General features: G+C 49.0%; 1 protein-coding gene across 1 annotated transcript in view; it reads right to left on the reverse strand.

Annotated features, from left to right (window-relative positions):
- Positions 1-16,145, reverse strand: part of LOC127039354 (zinc finger protein 436-like) — a 131,216-nt gene that overhangs the window by 66,222 nt on the left and 48,849 nt on the right. The window lies entirely within an intron of this gene.

Raw genomic sequence — 16,145 nt, forward strand, 5'->3', positions numbered from 1 at the left:
TGTATCCAAACAGCTGCTTGGTTTCCCCTGCCAGGCTGACTCAGTTCTATCCATGGTGACACTGGGACTGAAGGATTAGATCCTATTATTAAAAAATGTAAAAAACCAATTTTAGTCTGAACCTGAGCTCTCTGTCTTGACAGGCCGGTGTCCCCAATTCCGTTCCAAAGGCTCTTCCAGGAACGCCCCGGGGACCCTGCACTCCCAGCGGGAGTGAAAGGAGAAACCCCCAGCTCTGACCTTAGCTCCAGGGTGAGGGGGAATTGACTTCTTTGCTGCTGAGAAGGGAGTCAGGGCAGTTCTCTGGGGAGCAGCGTTCCCAGCCTGAGACCCTCTGGGGCCTGCAGGGTTAGCCTGGTCCTGAGGACACCCGGCTGCTCACTGAGCCGACCATCAGGAAAGGCAGCGGTTTGGTGCCACACTTCAGCCTTGTCTGAGCAGCGCTCTGGGGTACGCCCCAGGATAAAGACTCAACCTTGCTGATTTCTGGGCATTTCCCTCCAGCCAACACCCACCGACTTTCCTAAAGCATCAGCTCCTCCTGCTCCTGTCTGACACTTGAATGCAGCTGGAAATCCCCGGTCCTGGAAGTCAGAGACAACTGCCACCTCCCCATCCTGGGGAGGACACATGACCTCCCCACCTGTCTCCTCCCCAGTCCCACATTACCTGGGGGAGAGGGAGGCTCTGTCCTCCCCCTGCACTGGCATGTTTGGCTGCTCTCCCTGGCAGCCAGGCCCCTGGCATGGAGCGGGATGGAGCGGCTCCCAGTTGCTGAGCAGTGCAAGGTAGCCAGCTACCTGGGAGACAGGGAGAAATGGCAGCCTGTTCCCTGCCCGGGCTTGGCGTCTGGGGACAGGGGTCCACTCAGAGCATGCCGGGGGAGGATGGGGGGACTCTGGCTTGCTCACTGCCATCCCCAGAAGCCAAGCCTGGGCAGGAGGCAGCTCACCACTTGACTGGGTGCAGCGTCCCCCCATGGCCAGAGGAGGTTCTTGCCCCATTCCTTCCACGACCCACCTGGCTGGCTGCTGTAGGTGCATTTGACCTGCATCACCCCACCCCCCCTTCCAGATGTGTTACCTCTGCTGGGAGTGTTTTTCCACAGCCACTGAGTCCCAACAGGGCTGTTTCGGGGGCTCCTGCCCCACCCCAGGCCTGATGGGCCAGTGACCTCTCAACACCCCTTTGTGACCCCCAGGGACCCTGTAGGGGCGGCAGCTCCATGCTGGGATCTAGGGCCCCTAAAACACCCGTTGGGGAAGGGGGGCAGTAAACCCCCATGTCAGGGGGTGCCTGGAAGTGACCATATTCTCACAGCCCCCTCCCACAAAGGAACCCCACAGCTCCCCCCTTCACAGCCCTCCCTTCACAGTCACATCCTCATGGACCCTGCCCCCCAGAGTGGCACTCCCATGGCTGCAATGACCCCCTGTAGTCCCATCACCCCAGGAACCCCCACCCCTTTCCCCTGTGCCTCGGGCAACCCACAGTGGAAATGCCAAGGGCAGGGCAGGTTAATACAGGTGGATGGAGGGTGTATTTGTTATCGGAAAGACTGGGATCGTAAAGATAAGCTAGAGCGTTCACCTGTTATTTTCTTTCAAACTCTGGTACAAATACTAAACAAGCCATCCTAACGCTCGAAAGTTTTCAGTAAGTTTATCTATCGACATTAGGCCTACAATCCTTTTATTTGATAAAACCAAAGTTAATACTCTTTGTACACTCAAAACAATTGCAGTTGTCCCAAAGTGTTTTGGTGCTTAATATTTGCGGCTATGTGATATTTTATCTATGTAGTTTCTCAAAGGCCTCAGATGTCATTTGCTACATCTTTCTGGGAGCCTTTCTTCCCCTCCATACACACTTATTTTCCTTCTAAGAACATAAGAATGGCGATACTGGATCAGACCAAAGGTCCATCCAGCCATAGGCGTGTGCACGGGGTCCAGCCTGTGGGATTTGCCCCCCGTGGTGCCACAGGCCCTGCGCTGCTCCCAGAAGCGTCCGGCACCATGTCCTTGGGCAGAGGGCTCCGTGTGTTGCTCCAGGCACTGACCCCTGCAGCTCCCATTGGCCGGGAACAGGGAATCGCGGCCAATGGGAGCTTTGGGGGAGGTACCTGGAGGCGCAGCAAGGGCAGTGCGCGGAGGCCTGTGCCCTCCCTCCCCCAGCGGCCGTGCAGAGATGTGGTGAGCGGCGCAGCATGGGACCAGGGTAGGCAGGGAACATGCCACTGCGGGTAAGCGGTGCCAGTCCGGAGCCCAAACCCCTCCTGCACCCCGCCCCCTAACCCCCTGGCCTGAGCCCCCTGCCTGCACCACAACTCCCTGCCCTGAGCCCCCTGCCTGCACCCCAGCTCCCTGTCCTGAGCCGCCTGCCTGCACCCTGCATCCCTCCTGCACCCCCAACTCCCTGCTCTGAGCCCCCTGCCTGCACCCCGTACTCTTCCTGCACCCCAACCCCCTGCCCTGAGCCTCCTGCTGCACTCTGCACCCCTCCTCTGCCCCAATCCCTTGCCCTGAGCCCCCTCCTGCACATCGCACCGCCTCCCACACCCTGCACTCCCTCTCGCACCCCAACCTTTATGATGTTCGCCTTTAAAAAAATAAATAAATAAAATTCCCTGGGTCCAAACACTAATGAAATGTGCTGCGCACGCCTATGCATCCAGCCCAGTGTCCTGTCTGCCAGCAGTGGCCAATGCCAGGTGCCCCACAGGGAGTGAACCTAAACATGATTCTGGGATGCATTAACAGGTGTGTTGTAAACAAGACACGAGAAGTCATTCTTCCGCTTTACTCTGCGCTGGTTAGGCCTCAACTGGAGTATTGTGTCCAGTTCTGGGCACCGCATTTCAAGAAAGATGTGGAGAAATTGGAGAGGGTCCAGAGAAGAGCAACGAGAATGATTAAAGGTCTTGAGAACATGACCTATGAAGAAAGGCTGAAGGAATTGGGTTTATTTAGTTTGGAAAAGAGAAGACTGAGAGGGGACATGATAGCAGTTTTCAGGTATCTAAAAGGGTGTCATCAGAAGGAGGGAGAAAACTTGTTCACCTTAGCCTCCAATGATAGAACAAGAAGCAATGGGCTTAAACTGCAGCAAGGGAGATTTAGGCTGGACATTAGGAAAAAGTTCCTAACTGTCAGGGTAGTTAAACTCTGGAATAGATTGCCTAGGGAAGTTGTGGAATCTCCATCTCTGGAGATATTTAAGAGTAGGTTAGATAAATATCTATTAGGGATGGTCTAGACAGCATTTGGTCCTGCCATGAGGGCAGGGGACTGGACTCGATGACCTCCCGAGGTCCCTTCCAGTCCTAGAGTCTATGAGTCTAACAGGCAATGATCAAGTGATCTCTCTCCTGCCATCCAGCTCCACTCTCTGACAAACAGGGTCTAGGGACACCATTCCTTACTCATTCTGGCTAAGAGCCATTCATGGACTTAACCTGCATGAATTTATCCAGTTCTCTTTTAAACCCCGTTATATTCCTAACCTTCACAACCTCCTCTGGCAAGGAGTTCCACGAGTTGACTGCGCTCTGTGAAGAATAACTTCCTTTGATTTGTTTTAAACCTGCTGCCTATTAATTTCATTTGGTGGCCCCTAGTTTTTGTATTATGGGAACAAGTAAATAACTTTTCCTTATTCTGCTCCTTTCTTTCTCCTGTTTCCCTGTCTCACCCCTTTCCCCCTCTCTGGCAGGGATGGTGAGACACTTTCCCATTCCCAGGGCATTCACTCTCTCTGGCTGGGCTCCCGGGACCTGGTCCCAAGCAGCAGAGAGGAGGCTCCAGCCCAGGCTGGTGACACAGGAAGGGGCTGGAGCAGCGCTGAGCGTTGGGTGCTGGGAGGAAGGAGGCGGGCAGCAGGAAGCACAAAGCCCACAGACCAGACACCTACCTGGGCGTGGATGCTCCGAAAATCCCAGGCGCTGCTACCTCCATTTTGATCCGGGAGCCTGGGCTGAGCAGCAGCTGCTGCTCCCCCCATGGGACCTGTGCTGGGGGGGGCGGCCCTCATTAACCCCTCCCTGCCCAGCGTGGGGAGGGGGACTTGCTCCAGCTGGGACCAGCGCCCTGGGCTGCAGACTGCAGGTGAGTGAGAAACACGCTGAGGACGGGCAGGAAAGTGACTCTCTGTCCCAGGGAGTCTCGCAGCCCGTGGGAATCGGCCCGGAGAGTGTCGGAGCTGCCCGGGCAACAGAGACTTGGCTGCAGCCCTGGGCAGGATCCGCCCCACGGGCAAAGCCGGGGGCTGCAGGTGGGGGAAGAGGCTCCTGAGCTGCCCCCACTCCCCTTTGCCTGTCTGGGGTGGGGGGATGAAAAATGGGACAGAGCGTGGGAACTGGAACAACCAGGAGCCCGGTGGCACCTTAAAGAGGAACAGATTTATTTGGGCATAAGCTTTTGTGGGTAAAAAAACCCCCTATTTCTTCAGCTGCATCCTTGTGTTTGTGGATACAGACTAACATGACACCCTGCAAGTGTGGACTGGGGGTTTGAACTGTCTCCGAGCAGGCAGGAGATTGCAGGGGGTGAAGAGCAGGGGAAGAAGTGAGGGGGGTAAGTGTGTGTATGTCGGGGGGAGTTATCTGTGTTATCTCTGTGGGGGGGGTTAACTGTGTGTGTTGGGGGGAGTTATGTGTGTGTGTTTGTGTGTTAATTGCATCTTCTCTGATTTTTGTCACTTTCCCCTCAAACCTTGAAAAAATTCTCTCCACTTCTTCCCTCTTTCTCTCTAATGGTCAAATATGTTTATCAAATCCATATTGACCCTCCCACCTCTTTTTTTCTCAAACGATTCACCTTTTACCCTCCCAGATATTAGCCCATTTTCTTTCTGTTTCTCAAATCTCCATTTAAAATATCCTGAGATGGGGAGAGTTTCCTGCCCACTCTATCTGCAGCAGTTTGTCCTTGTTTGGGTGGGAAACTGTTGCCCAAATGGGATGGGGGGCGGTACTGGGTGCTGTTTGGGAGAGCCCTGAAACACGGCTGGCTCTGGGGTGGGGACGGTGGGGTGGCCGGTCTCTGCCAGCAACAGGGCCTGAAAGGGGCACAGGAGGGGAAGGGGGAAGCCAATGTCTCAGGTGGAGGATCCACTCCCAGCTGCTGTTTCCCCCTCAACTCACCCACCTGCTCATCCCCTGCGCTACTCCCCCTCCCTTGTCAGTGACACAAAGGGCTCCCTGCTCCCCATGTGGATGGTGGGGGTGGAGGGAACCGTCCCTTTCTGATTGTTTATTGAACGCTCCTATTGAATCCCCTCAAACTTTTCCCCTGTAACTATTGAATCTCCCTCATATCTTGGTGTTTTTCTCTCCGATTCTAAAATATTTATTTTTTGATCCATTTTTTCCTCCCTAATTCCTAAAGATCGATATAAAATACCCCCCCCCCAACAAAAATTTGTCCCACTTTCTCTGAAGTTATATTACTAACTTAATATGCTCTTGAGATTCACCCCTGGCAATCTAAATATAAAATATTAACATAAAAATGTCATTAGATTTTGTCCTGTTCTCACATTCTTGAGTATTACAGTAAAATTCTTGCTGCTGTTGCTCTTTTCCTTTCTGTTTATAAAATATTGATAAATTGCTCATTTTGCCTCTTGAGCTATTATTGATCATAGATATAAAATCAAGGTGGATTGATTTAAATCACGGTAATTTAAAGTAGCAATTTAAATAATGATTTTAATAAACCAGTGGAAAGCCTGGATATAAACTTTTCCATTTGCAGTAGTTGTTGGTTTGGTGGGGGGGGGGGAGAGTTGTTTACGGTTTGGTTTTGTTTTTGGTCTAAATAAAATTTATTTGTATTAAACTAAATAATCTTAAATGTCTTGGATACATAAACTTTTATCAAAACATGTTTCACATGTACAACTAAGTGATTTATTAAACAGAGAGATTAACTCTAGTTAGTGAATTAAACTGATTATTTCATGTCAGCCTGGGAAAATGTTCAAATATGTCTGAAAGAGACTTCCTCTGACATTCCTTGTTGGTGTTTCTTTGAGTCAGAGGCTTTGTCCCAACACCTGTGATGACTTTGGCAGCCTATGGCACCCAGTGGAACAGCCCCTGGTGCCCACGGGATTGAGCTCTTAATACAAAACGTGACCTTCTGTGCCATATTTATAAAGCTTGACCTCAAAAGTTAGATGCTTTTTCTTTACACAGAAAAGCAGCCTTTAATGTCAAGTGTTTGATAGAGGCTCCTGGCTTCATCATATTTATTTGTTGTTTAAATGTTTGAAGAGATTATAAAAGGCTTAGGCCTTCAAATATTGTATATTAAATTCAGAATTCATTTTAAACAGGTTTATTATTTTTAAAGAAAAACTCATAATTTAAATAATAAAATCAAAAGAATCTGATTTAAATAACATTAAAATATTAAATTAAAATCATCAATTTTTATACACCCTGTATAAAATCCTCACATTTTCCCACTTTCCTCTCTCATTTGTGAATACTAACCCAAAATTCCTCAGATTTCCTCCCTTTTCTCTTTAATTACTATGGGCCAGTGACAAGGCATGGGAATTTTTTAACTATTGTGGCTCCTCTGTGCCCTCTGTTCTCCTGTGAAAGCATCGCCCAGGGTTTCCCCAGCCTGTGTGAATAGCTGGCAGGGGGTGCAGGTTCTGTTATCGAATCTCTGTCGCAACTCAGGGAACTGTCCCATGTTCCTGCTCCTTGGGCCGGAAAGGGCCCATGCTTAGGCTTCTGGCTTCTCACAGTCACCTCACTTGGGCAGAGACCTGCTGCTTTCTCCTTCCTCACCGGGGTTTTTCCTGGCCACACAACTCCTTGCCTACACTGCAATATTCCCAGCAGGCCGGCATCTGTACCCAGCTTTTTCGTCAGCTGCTCTGAACAGCATGATAGCCTGCAGTTATACGGTGCCACCCCAAGCTTTCTGAGCAAACACTTATTCTTAAGGTGAAAACATTACAGAGAGAACATATTTAAAAATAAATAAATGAACATACACACCTGCTAAAAGCTTACCAGAGATACTGCCTCTCCCCCCACACACTCCACCAGTTGTCTGGCAGGAGTCAGTCCTTCAAACCTCACCCAGTGGGGTTTCTGTCATTACCAGTTTATGACAAACTTACCTGTTTGCTCTTCCATGTCCCCCACTCATTTGTCTGATAGTCACTGGGCCTCTTAAGTGTATCTCCCTCTTCCTGCCTGGGCTTCCCACCGGTGCTTTAATACCCAAATAGTGAAGGGCTCAGATTTCACCCCACTATTCACAGTGGTTTGGGAGCATTCGTAGTGGGCTGTCAGGCAACTCCAGATTCAGCTTTACACCCAGGCTGCCGCACAGTTCCTGCCTCAGGCCGTGAGCACCCCAGAATGGGATATCTTGGGCCTTCATGGCAAGCCTGTGCAGATTCCCCAAACTCCAACGGACAAGTATTGACGCCTGAGGTGCATGTTGGAAGAGAAGAAGCCGGGCGGGGTCCTTGTTTGGGTGTTTTCCACCTGCTTGACACGGTGCTTCTCCAAGCTGTCTTGTGGGCAGCGGTGGTTCCAGGCACCAGCGCTCCAAGTGCGTGCCTGGGGCGGCAAGCCATGGGGGGCACCCTGCCAGTCACTGCGAGGGTGGCAGTCAGGCAGCCTTCGGTGGCTTGCCTGTGGGAAGTCCACCGGTCCCACGGATTCAGCGGCAATTTGGCGGTGGGAATGCCGAATCCACAGGACCGGGGACCTCCCGCAGGCAAGCCGCTGAAGGCAGCCTGCCTGCCATGCTTGGGGCGGGAAAAAAGCTAGAAGGGGCGGAGATGGAGAAAAAAGACTACAGACCATCAGCAAATTTCTTGTTTCTAGCTTTCAGGTGGTCGTCTGATGACTGACCCTGCTGAGATCCGGAAAGCAGCTGTTTCCTTTTACACCTCTCTGTATGTCCCCAAAGCCTGGGACATGCTGGTAATGGCAGAGCTGCATCAGGGATTATCTCGTCTGCCCGGAGAGCTGCACAGTGCCTGGCTGCCCTGCTGTCATTACCAGAGCCCTCTGTTGCAGTCCCGCAGCTCTCTACAGGCAAGGCCTCAGGGATCAGTGGGCTGCCATCCCAATTCTGCAAAGATTTCTGGCATCTTATTGGTCCTCAGTTTTTTCTAGGGGTGCTGAAGTATATCCGGGTGCTGAAGTATATCCAGATGCTGCCACTGGGCAGTGATCACCGTGCTTCTCAAAAAGGGGGACCTCTGCGATGTATGGATCGGAGACTTATTCCCCTCTCTGCTCCGATTATAAGATTTTATCTAGCACCTTAGCTACACAGCTGAAGGACTGTCTGGACTCTGTGACACACACATTGTATTCCTAACCACAGTAGTTAGGATCATTTATTCTTAATTTGTGATGTTTTACTGTTAGCAAACTTGGTAATCTGGCTGTGGGGCTTGTTTCTATGGACCAGGCGAAGGGCTTGGATAGAGTTATTCAGTTATGTTCTAAAAACGTTACAGGCTTTGGGATTGGGCCAGCACTGTCCTCATATATTTCTTTATTGCACTGTAATGTTTTTAGCGTCTGAAAGATCAATGGGGCTCTGAGCTGCTGCTTCCCGGCATCTCGAAGCATTTGTCAAGGGTTTCCTAGGTCTGGGATGTTTTGGTTTCTGAGTTTGGAGCCATTCCCGCACCTCCTTGGAAGCAGTCTGACTGACCTTTCTGTGCAGGGGGGGCTGGCTGCTTTTCCCAGTTTTTCTGTCAGCCTGTGGTGATGACATCTCTGTGTTCCCCACATCTGACGCGGGCCCACAGGCACTTTGCACTGGTTTTCAAGGGTACGAACAGGCGTCTTGTGTCTGCATTAACTGGGCAAAGACATTTCTATTTTACTAGCCTCTTGGTAATGTCACATTTCCCCTTTATTGGCTCTATAATTGCACTGGGGCTCCTCTGGGGAGGTGGTGTCCGGGGGTCTGTTTTGGATCTGAACAATTATGTTAAGGAACTGGAAGGCGGCTGAAGAGAAGGTGCAAGGCTCCTTCCTGTAACCTCTATTCAGGGACAGGTTTTGATTGCCAACAATCTTGTGGCCTCAATATTGTAGCACTTGCTAGTGTATGTGGACCTCCCCTGGGCCTTTTGGACTGGATTCAGGGGCATATTTTAACAACTTGTTTTGAATTGTTCCCGCTGGCTGCACCTTGCTTTGCTATTCCTGCCATTTAGTTGGGGATTGATCCTTTAGTTATGGGGGAGCAGTAGCTTGGTGGTTTGAGCATTGGCCTGCTAAACCCAGGGTTGTGAGCTCAATCCTCAAGGAGGCTACTTAGAGATCTGGGGCAAAAATCAGTACTTGTTCCTGCTAGTGAAGGCAGGGGGCTGGACTAAATGACCTTTCAGGGTCCCTTCCAGTTCTATAAGATATGTATATCTCTATCTATTATACTATATTGGTCCTACTTTGAGCAGGGGGTTGGACTAGATGACCTTCTGAGGTCCCTTCCAACCCTGATATTCTATGAACAGGGCCAGAGAATCATGGATCAGGTCATCAGGATGATGCATCTGGTCTGGTCTGGAAGCCCCTTGTCCTCTCTCTCCTCCATTACGCTGTGGGGGGATGAACTTTGAGTCTCACCTATTTTTGTTGACACCTGGTTGACTGCAGAGTCTAGATTCGCCTCCAGTCTTTAATGGTCTTTTAATGCCTGGCAACTTCTGCCAGGTGCACGACAGAACCAGGCGTTTTGCAGTTTATGGCTCTTGGAAGAGCTGCTGTGTTTTAACCACTTTTTACTGCTGAAACTTTCTCCTTCTGAATCCTGTTTTCCATCTTTCCCCTGGCCCACCTGATTCTTCCTAGCTGGTCAAGCTGGAACTCAGCAACCACTCTTGCTGCTCACGACTGGGCACTTTTTTGTGCAAGGTTCTCACTGAATTCCGTGTGGCAGATCCTCAGCAAGCTGCTCATTATTAGCAAAAAGTTTCTGCTGGAACTGTTCCTCCTGGGGAAAACCCCATGTTACCTTCACTAATTCTCTCTCCTTCTATGAACAAGATCCTTGTGCAACCAGGCAGGTTGTTGTCCTGGAAGGATTTGGTAAATGTTCCTTTTGCAACCATGATCAAGAAGCAGCTCTGTAGCATGTGTGCCAAGGTGCAGCATTGGGCACCCAATCTGATGTCCCTGGTACAGCCTGGAGGCTGGCTCTGGCCCTGAGCGACTCTGTGTCCCCTGCTGTACAAACCTCCTCTTCCTAGGTGCTCTGGGACTTGTAGTGGAGCATTCCGCATAGCACCTACCCCTGCGATGTCTGTGCAGTGCACTTTCTGTTCGGCTTCAGACACCGTGTTTCAGTTTTCAATACATTTCCCCAATTGGTTCCTCGCCCACCTCACTCCTCCAGCTTTCAGTGGTTTGGGACTGGTTTTCGTCAAGCCCCTGTTTGCTCAGAGTAGGATACAGTGCTCACATTTGACAGGTTTAATCCATGGCTAACTTTGTGCAGGGTCATGTGAAACTGGCCGTTTTGAAACCCCAACAGAACAGAGTGGCCAGGGTAGAGGGGCGTGATGTGCTGGGGCTCTTGCATGCGCTGATGCCGGCCTGGCTGTAGATTGTTTACTTCTTTTGGAAACTGACTTGCAGTCTGGACAATTCTCTGTCGACTTGGTGTGTTAACGATATTTGGTGTGAAATTGGTGGTGATGCTTTAGTGATCCATGTTTAATTTTCTCTTAAGATGTGTTTTACCTTATTTTATTCATATATTGTGTGTGTGTGTGTGTGTGTGTGTGTATGTATGTATGTGTGTATATATATGTATGTATGTGTGTATATATATGTGTGTATGTATGTGTGTGTGTGTGTATGTATATATATATATATATATATATATATATATATATATATATATATATATATATAGTAATTTTATAACATTGTTAATAGTTTATAATGTGATTTTATGTGACTAGAGGTGGTTTTTATGTCCTGTCTGTCTGTCTTTTTTTCTCACATTGAGGATTGTGGGAGGTTGAGAGTGGGTTTGCTGTTCTCTCTGTTGAGGAAATGTTTTGTGTGTGTGTTTAGTTTGATGGTTGTTGTGTGTGGTGTTTAGATGTGCTTGTAATTATTAGAACTGGGAGCACTGGCTGTTGGGATTCTGAAAGGACAGGAGGAAGGAGCTGAGGCTGAGTGAGAGTTACAGAGGGTGCATCAGGAGATTGGTAAAGAGGTTTCCACTAAATAAATAAATGGAGATATCCTGTCTGCTAGAACTGGAAGGTCATTGAGTCCAGCCCCCCCCCGGCAGGACCAAGTACTGATTTTTGCCCCAGATCCCTCAGGGTCCCCCCCGGATTGAACTCTCAACCCTGGATTTAGTAGGCCAATGCTCAAACCACTGAGCTATCCCTCTGCACTGTAAAAATAAAGTGCAGTTGAAGTTGTTAGTACCTTGCCTGGTTGATTCAATATTGTGCACTTAATTTTAGGCTGCATTATGTATTATCAAGCTGTTGTCTGCCCTCTGGGCTGGCACGGCCCACCCAGGGGACAAAGATCTCCCTTTGTGGTGGAGTTGGCAGGTTTAACCTGTGGACACAGGGTTGCAGAGGCTCTGCCTCTGTGGAGGAGTGCGACTTCGTATCAAAATGTGCTGCATGCCGCCCACATGAGCAAGGCTGTTGCAGTGTTTGTTGTCACACCTCGCCTTGTTGAGCAGGTGGTTGGGTGTTTTTGTCCTTTGTGCCCTCTCAACATCATCTGTTGAAATCACTGTCTGTAATGTCCCTCCTTTGTAAAGGAATAAGCAGCTGGCCTGAGATGCGGCAAGCTATGGTGAAATCACTGTCTTCTTGCCCTGGAGGCTTGGCACGTCTGCTCCTTCCATGGGCAGATTTTTAAACAGTGGTTCCAAAAATGTCCCTGAAGTATAGGACTGTCACAGAGAGTGAGGGAGTCAGGACCCTGCACCCCTCTTCCTGTCCCTGAAGTATAGGACTGTCACAGAGAGTGAAGGAGTCAGGGCCCTGCACCCCTCTTCCTGGGATTCACTGTGACTCTCATCCAGCCAGTAAAACGGAAGGTTTATTGAACAGTAGGAACGCAGCCTACAGCATAGCTTGTAGGTACAGCCAGGACCCCTCAGTCAATTCCTTCTGGGGGGAGAGGGAGTTTAGACCCCAGAGACTTGGGGTTCCCTGCGTTCCACCACCCAGCTCCAAAGCTGAAAAAACCAAAAAAACTCCTCTCCTTTGTTCAGTTCCCCGGGCAGTCTCCCTTGGAGCATTCCCATGTCAGCTCCCTGCTCCGTCACAAGGACTGGGAAGTGTGTGTGGCCAGTGAGGGCCTGGTGGAAATCTGACACGTTTAGTCAATCAGTGCTCGAGAAAGAGCTGGGCTGCCCCGGGGAGCTGTGACCCTGGGCCTGGGAACATGGGAGTTTCTCTGAGTAAAGAGCGAGATGGCAATGGCAGAGACTGAGGGGGCAACAGGCTGCAGAGGCCTCTGGGGAGGTAATGCCCTTTACAAGCTGGGGGAAGATGGCATGACAGGTTCCAGGGCTCCTGACTGCGAAATGGAGGCATAACCTGTTGCTATGGAATCCATGGCTTTCACTGGGGATTCTGGCTTGTGGGGAAAGCCCTATGTTAAAAAATGGCCATGGGCGGTGGAGGGGACCCCGGTTTTCAGGGCTCTGTGAACAAGCTAGTTGGGCAGTGCAATCAGGGAACACACTGCTCAGAGGGCCTGGGTCGCAGGGACACTGACTGACCGGCTGTGCTTGCAATAGGGAGACCCCCTGCCAAAAACCTCCCCTCGCCACTCGGCAACACTCTCTGTGATTGCGCGCCTCCTATGGTACCTGTCTCAGAAGAAAGTGGACATTTCATTTCTGCGAGACTCTTGCACAGATTGGCTTTCCGATTAGAGAGGGGAGGTTTTTCTGAGTCATGGTTCCACGGGGAGTGTAGGGGTTGCTTTTCTCTTTGCAAATGGGGTGGTTCTGCTGGCAGTTGTTCCAGGACTTGTATTGATGGTTCAAACTACTTTTGAGCAATATCATCTTCTTTCGATAAATGTGTAATCTCCTACTGTAGAAAAATACAGGGTACTCCCCCCACCCCACCCCCAGCGCCCCCTCTTTTGGCAAATTTTTTTTTGACAAGTGATATTTTAATTTGGGGGGTGGGCAATTTTAATTATATTCTTAACGACAGGTTGGATAGGAATAATCTGGAACCCCAACCACTGTCTGCTCAGTGACTTTCAGCTCTTTTACATTGCCACACGTCCGTCAGGTCAGCAACCTGTAACCCACACGCCTCCCGGGTGTCTTGTTCTGTCCCATGTAGTGGCACCGAGACCACTGAGAGAGAGAGTTAAAATGAGTCTGCTGTACAGTCTCTACTAGCAGGCTTTTAGTCATGCAGTAGAGGCTCATGCACTAAGCTCCAGAGGTCCCAGGTTCAATCCTGCCCAACGACGACCGGGGTGTGTTGGTGTTACAACAGCATTTCTAACCTTATGCCCAGCAGTACAGCTGGTTGAGCGCTGGTGCCAACTCTTTCTCTAGGGCCCACTTGGGCAGGGATTTTTTAATGTGTTCATTCATCATTTGCTTTCTAGCTGCATTGCCCCAGCTCGGATTTCAGATTGAGTTAGGTCTCATTTGTGTTCTCTTCTCTCTGTGGGAGATTGTCACTCATACTGGCCTTTTAACACTTGCCTTGTACAAGATGGTCATTTTGGGGACTCTTAAATATTATTGCGGCACCTACGGTGTCTTTCCTTCCTTGAGGCAATGGTGGGAGGTGGCAAAGTTAATATATATGCAGCAGACAACCCTGGCCTTTGCCAAAGTATGGAGCAGTTAGAGTTGGGTGTTGCAGAACTTGAAAAAGCCTTTCATGGCAATAATGATTCTGGGTTGTAGGACAGCTTGAAAAATATTTTTTTTAAAGAACAGTGCTTGTGGGACCTGTTGGATAGCAAAGTTCAGGGTGCATTTATTGCAGCAGGTGAAAAAAAATGAGTTCAATTGATTTATTTTTCTAATTTTGCATGGATCTCAGCAGATACCATTGCTGCTAAACTTGGGTTTCATTCTGTTTGCTGGTTTCTTTTTTTATTGGAGGCGCAGCGTTGCCAATCTGGACAATTGCCTCTTTGAGCGAGCCATCCCCGATTATACTCACATTTCTATTTCCTTGCCTGTTGCTCCTGCTGTGGCTTGGAACATTGATAGGCATGGCAATTTGCTTACCTTCAGTGAGTCTTACAAATGTAAACTTTTAATAGTTTAGGCCCCAAAGCATTATACCTGTATATGATTATGATAAAGATTCAGCATTTTCAAATGCTTATTGATTATCCTGGCTCAGTGTAGAGAAGACAGCTTCTGGCGGCAGACTCCATCTATCCTGGTGATCTGTACACAATCCTCTGATTGCAAAGCCTGTGGGTGATCTCCAATGGAGAATTCTTCACAGTGGTATGGCCTCGAATGTGTGCATTATTTGACTCCGAATGTGTCCATGTGTGTGCCCTGTTACATGAGGGAGACTGTTTTTCATCTGTTTCTTACTTATTCCAAGTTACCCTGAAGTACAACAAATAATGTAAAAGCAGCAAAGAGTCCTGTGGCCCCTTATAGAATACCCATGAAAGCTCATGCTCCAATATGTTTGTTAGTCTATAAGGTGCCACAGGATTCTTTGCTGCTTTTACAGATCCAGACTAACACAGCTACCCCTCTGATACTTAACAAATAATGGGTGTATATTTTGGTTATAGTCCCATGATTTTTCTCATAGTGTATTTCCTTTTACTGTTAAGTATGGGTTCACAAATAGATCTGTAATATGCCTTGTGAACGTCACTTTGAGTCAAACAAAGACAGCTATTCTGAAAAACGGACAATGTAAAGTATCTGGTACTGGCATTGCCAATGGGCTTGATTTTTTAATTTATTTTTTAGTGGATTTCTGCCTTCATTTGGAATTTAGATATTCTACTTGTACATAATTTGAATCACATTATTCAGTGGTGGGCTACTGGAAATGCACTTAATAGTTTTAGGGATGGGCAGTTTTATGAATTTGTATTTTTTTTCTTGATTTTTACTATTGTTTTCTGTTCTGATTTTATTTAAAGTCTTCTAAAACCCAAACACACTCTCTCTCCCTCCCCTCCGCTCTACTGAGGAGACTTGGATTGAGCTTCCTAGCTGAGATGCTGTTGTTTCCTCCCCTGTTATCTGGAAGCCCAAGTTGAGCTGCTGCTTCTCTCCCAGTGGGGTCTGTGCTGCAGGGTGACTTTATATAAAATTTCTTCTGTGCTGAGCCAAGGCGAGGAATTTCTCCAAGCCCCCTAAGGTAGCTCTACCAACATCAACTTCTGAGCCAGAGACCTCAAGAAAAGTGCTGTGGATGGGCAGCAAAGTGATTCTGCATAATCTCGTTCCTCATCTCTCCTCTCATTAATAGTTGCAGGAGCTGATCCAGACCTGGGGAAGAACATGACCCAGGAATGGGACTATCCAAACTGGAGGGGCAGGGAAAGGGGGAAGGAGATAAGCTGAAAGGGGCAGTGGAAAAAGTTAGTGGGGAAAGAGATTCCCTTTCCTGTGAACCAGGGGAGGAGCAGAAAGAGGAAAAGCCAGTTCCTGACTCTCCCTGTTCCCTCCAGTGGGGTGTGTGTTGTCCTGGGGACCAGGTCTGGGGAATCCCCCAAAGTGACTCCTTTGGTTCTGTTCTACCATTTGGTTCAGAAGGTTTGTTACTGGGAGGACTGAAAAATGCCTTGGTGGGTTTAGTCCTCTTGGGATGGGCCAGGTCTGCACTATAATAAAGTGACCAAGCGTTTTCCCAACGTGGCAGAATCTCGAGTATCTCTCTGCAGAGAAGAGCCTGGGGCAATTTTGATGTGAAATTAAATGAAGCCTGCTCTGAAATCTCCCCAGTTGCCTTTCTTGGCATGAAAGAGTACAGAATGATATCCATGTTTTACTCCTAACCCTCCCATGAGACAACAGATGGAAATGGCTGTCGGCAAACCAGTTCAGGGAGAGATTATGGAGCAGTTGCTGCAGGGAGAGAAACAGTAAATATATAGGCAGTGGGAGCTTCTGGGGGATGTGGTCTGGAGA

This window comes from Gopherus flavomarginatus, chromosome 23, assembly GCF_025201925.1.
Source record: "Gopherus flavomarginatus isolate rGopFla2 chromosome 23, rGopFla2.mat.asm, whole genome shotgun sequence".
NCBI lineage: Eukaryota > Metazoa > Chordata > Testudines > Testudinidae > Gopherus > Gopherus flavomarginatus.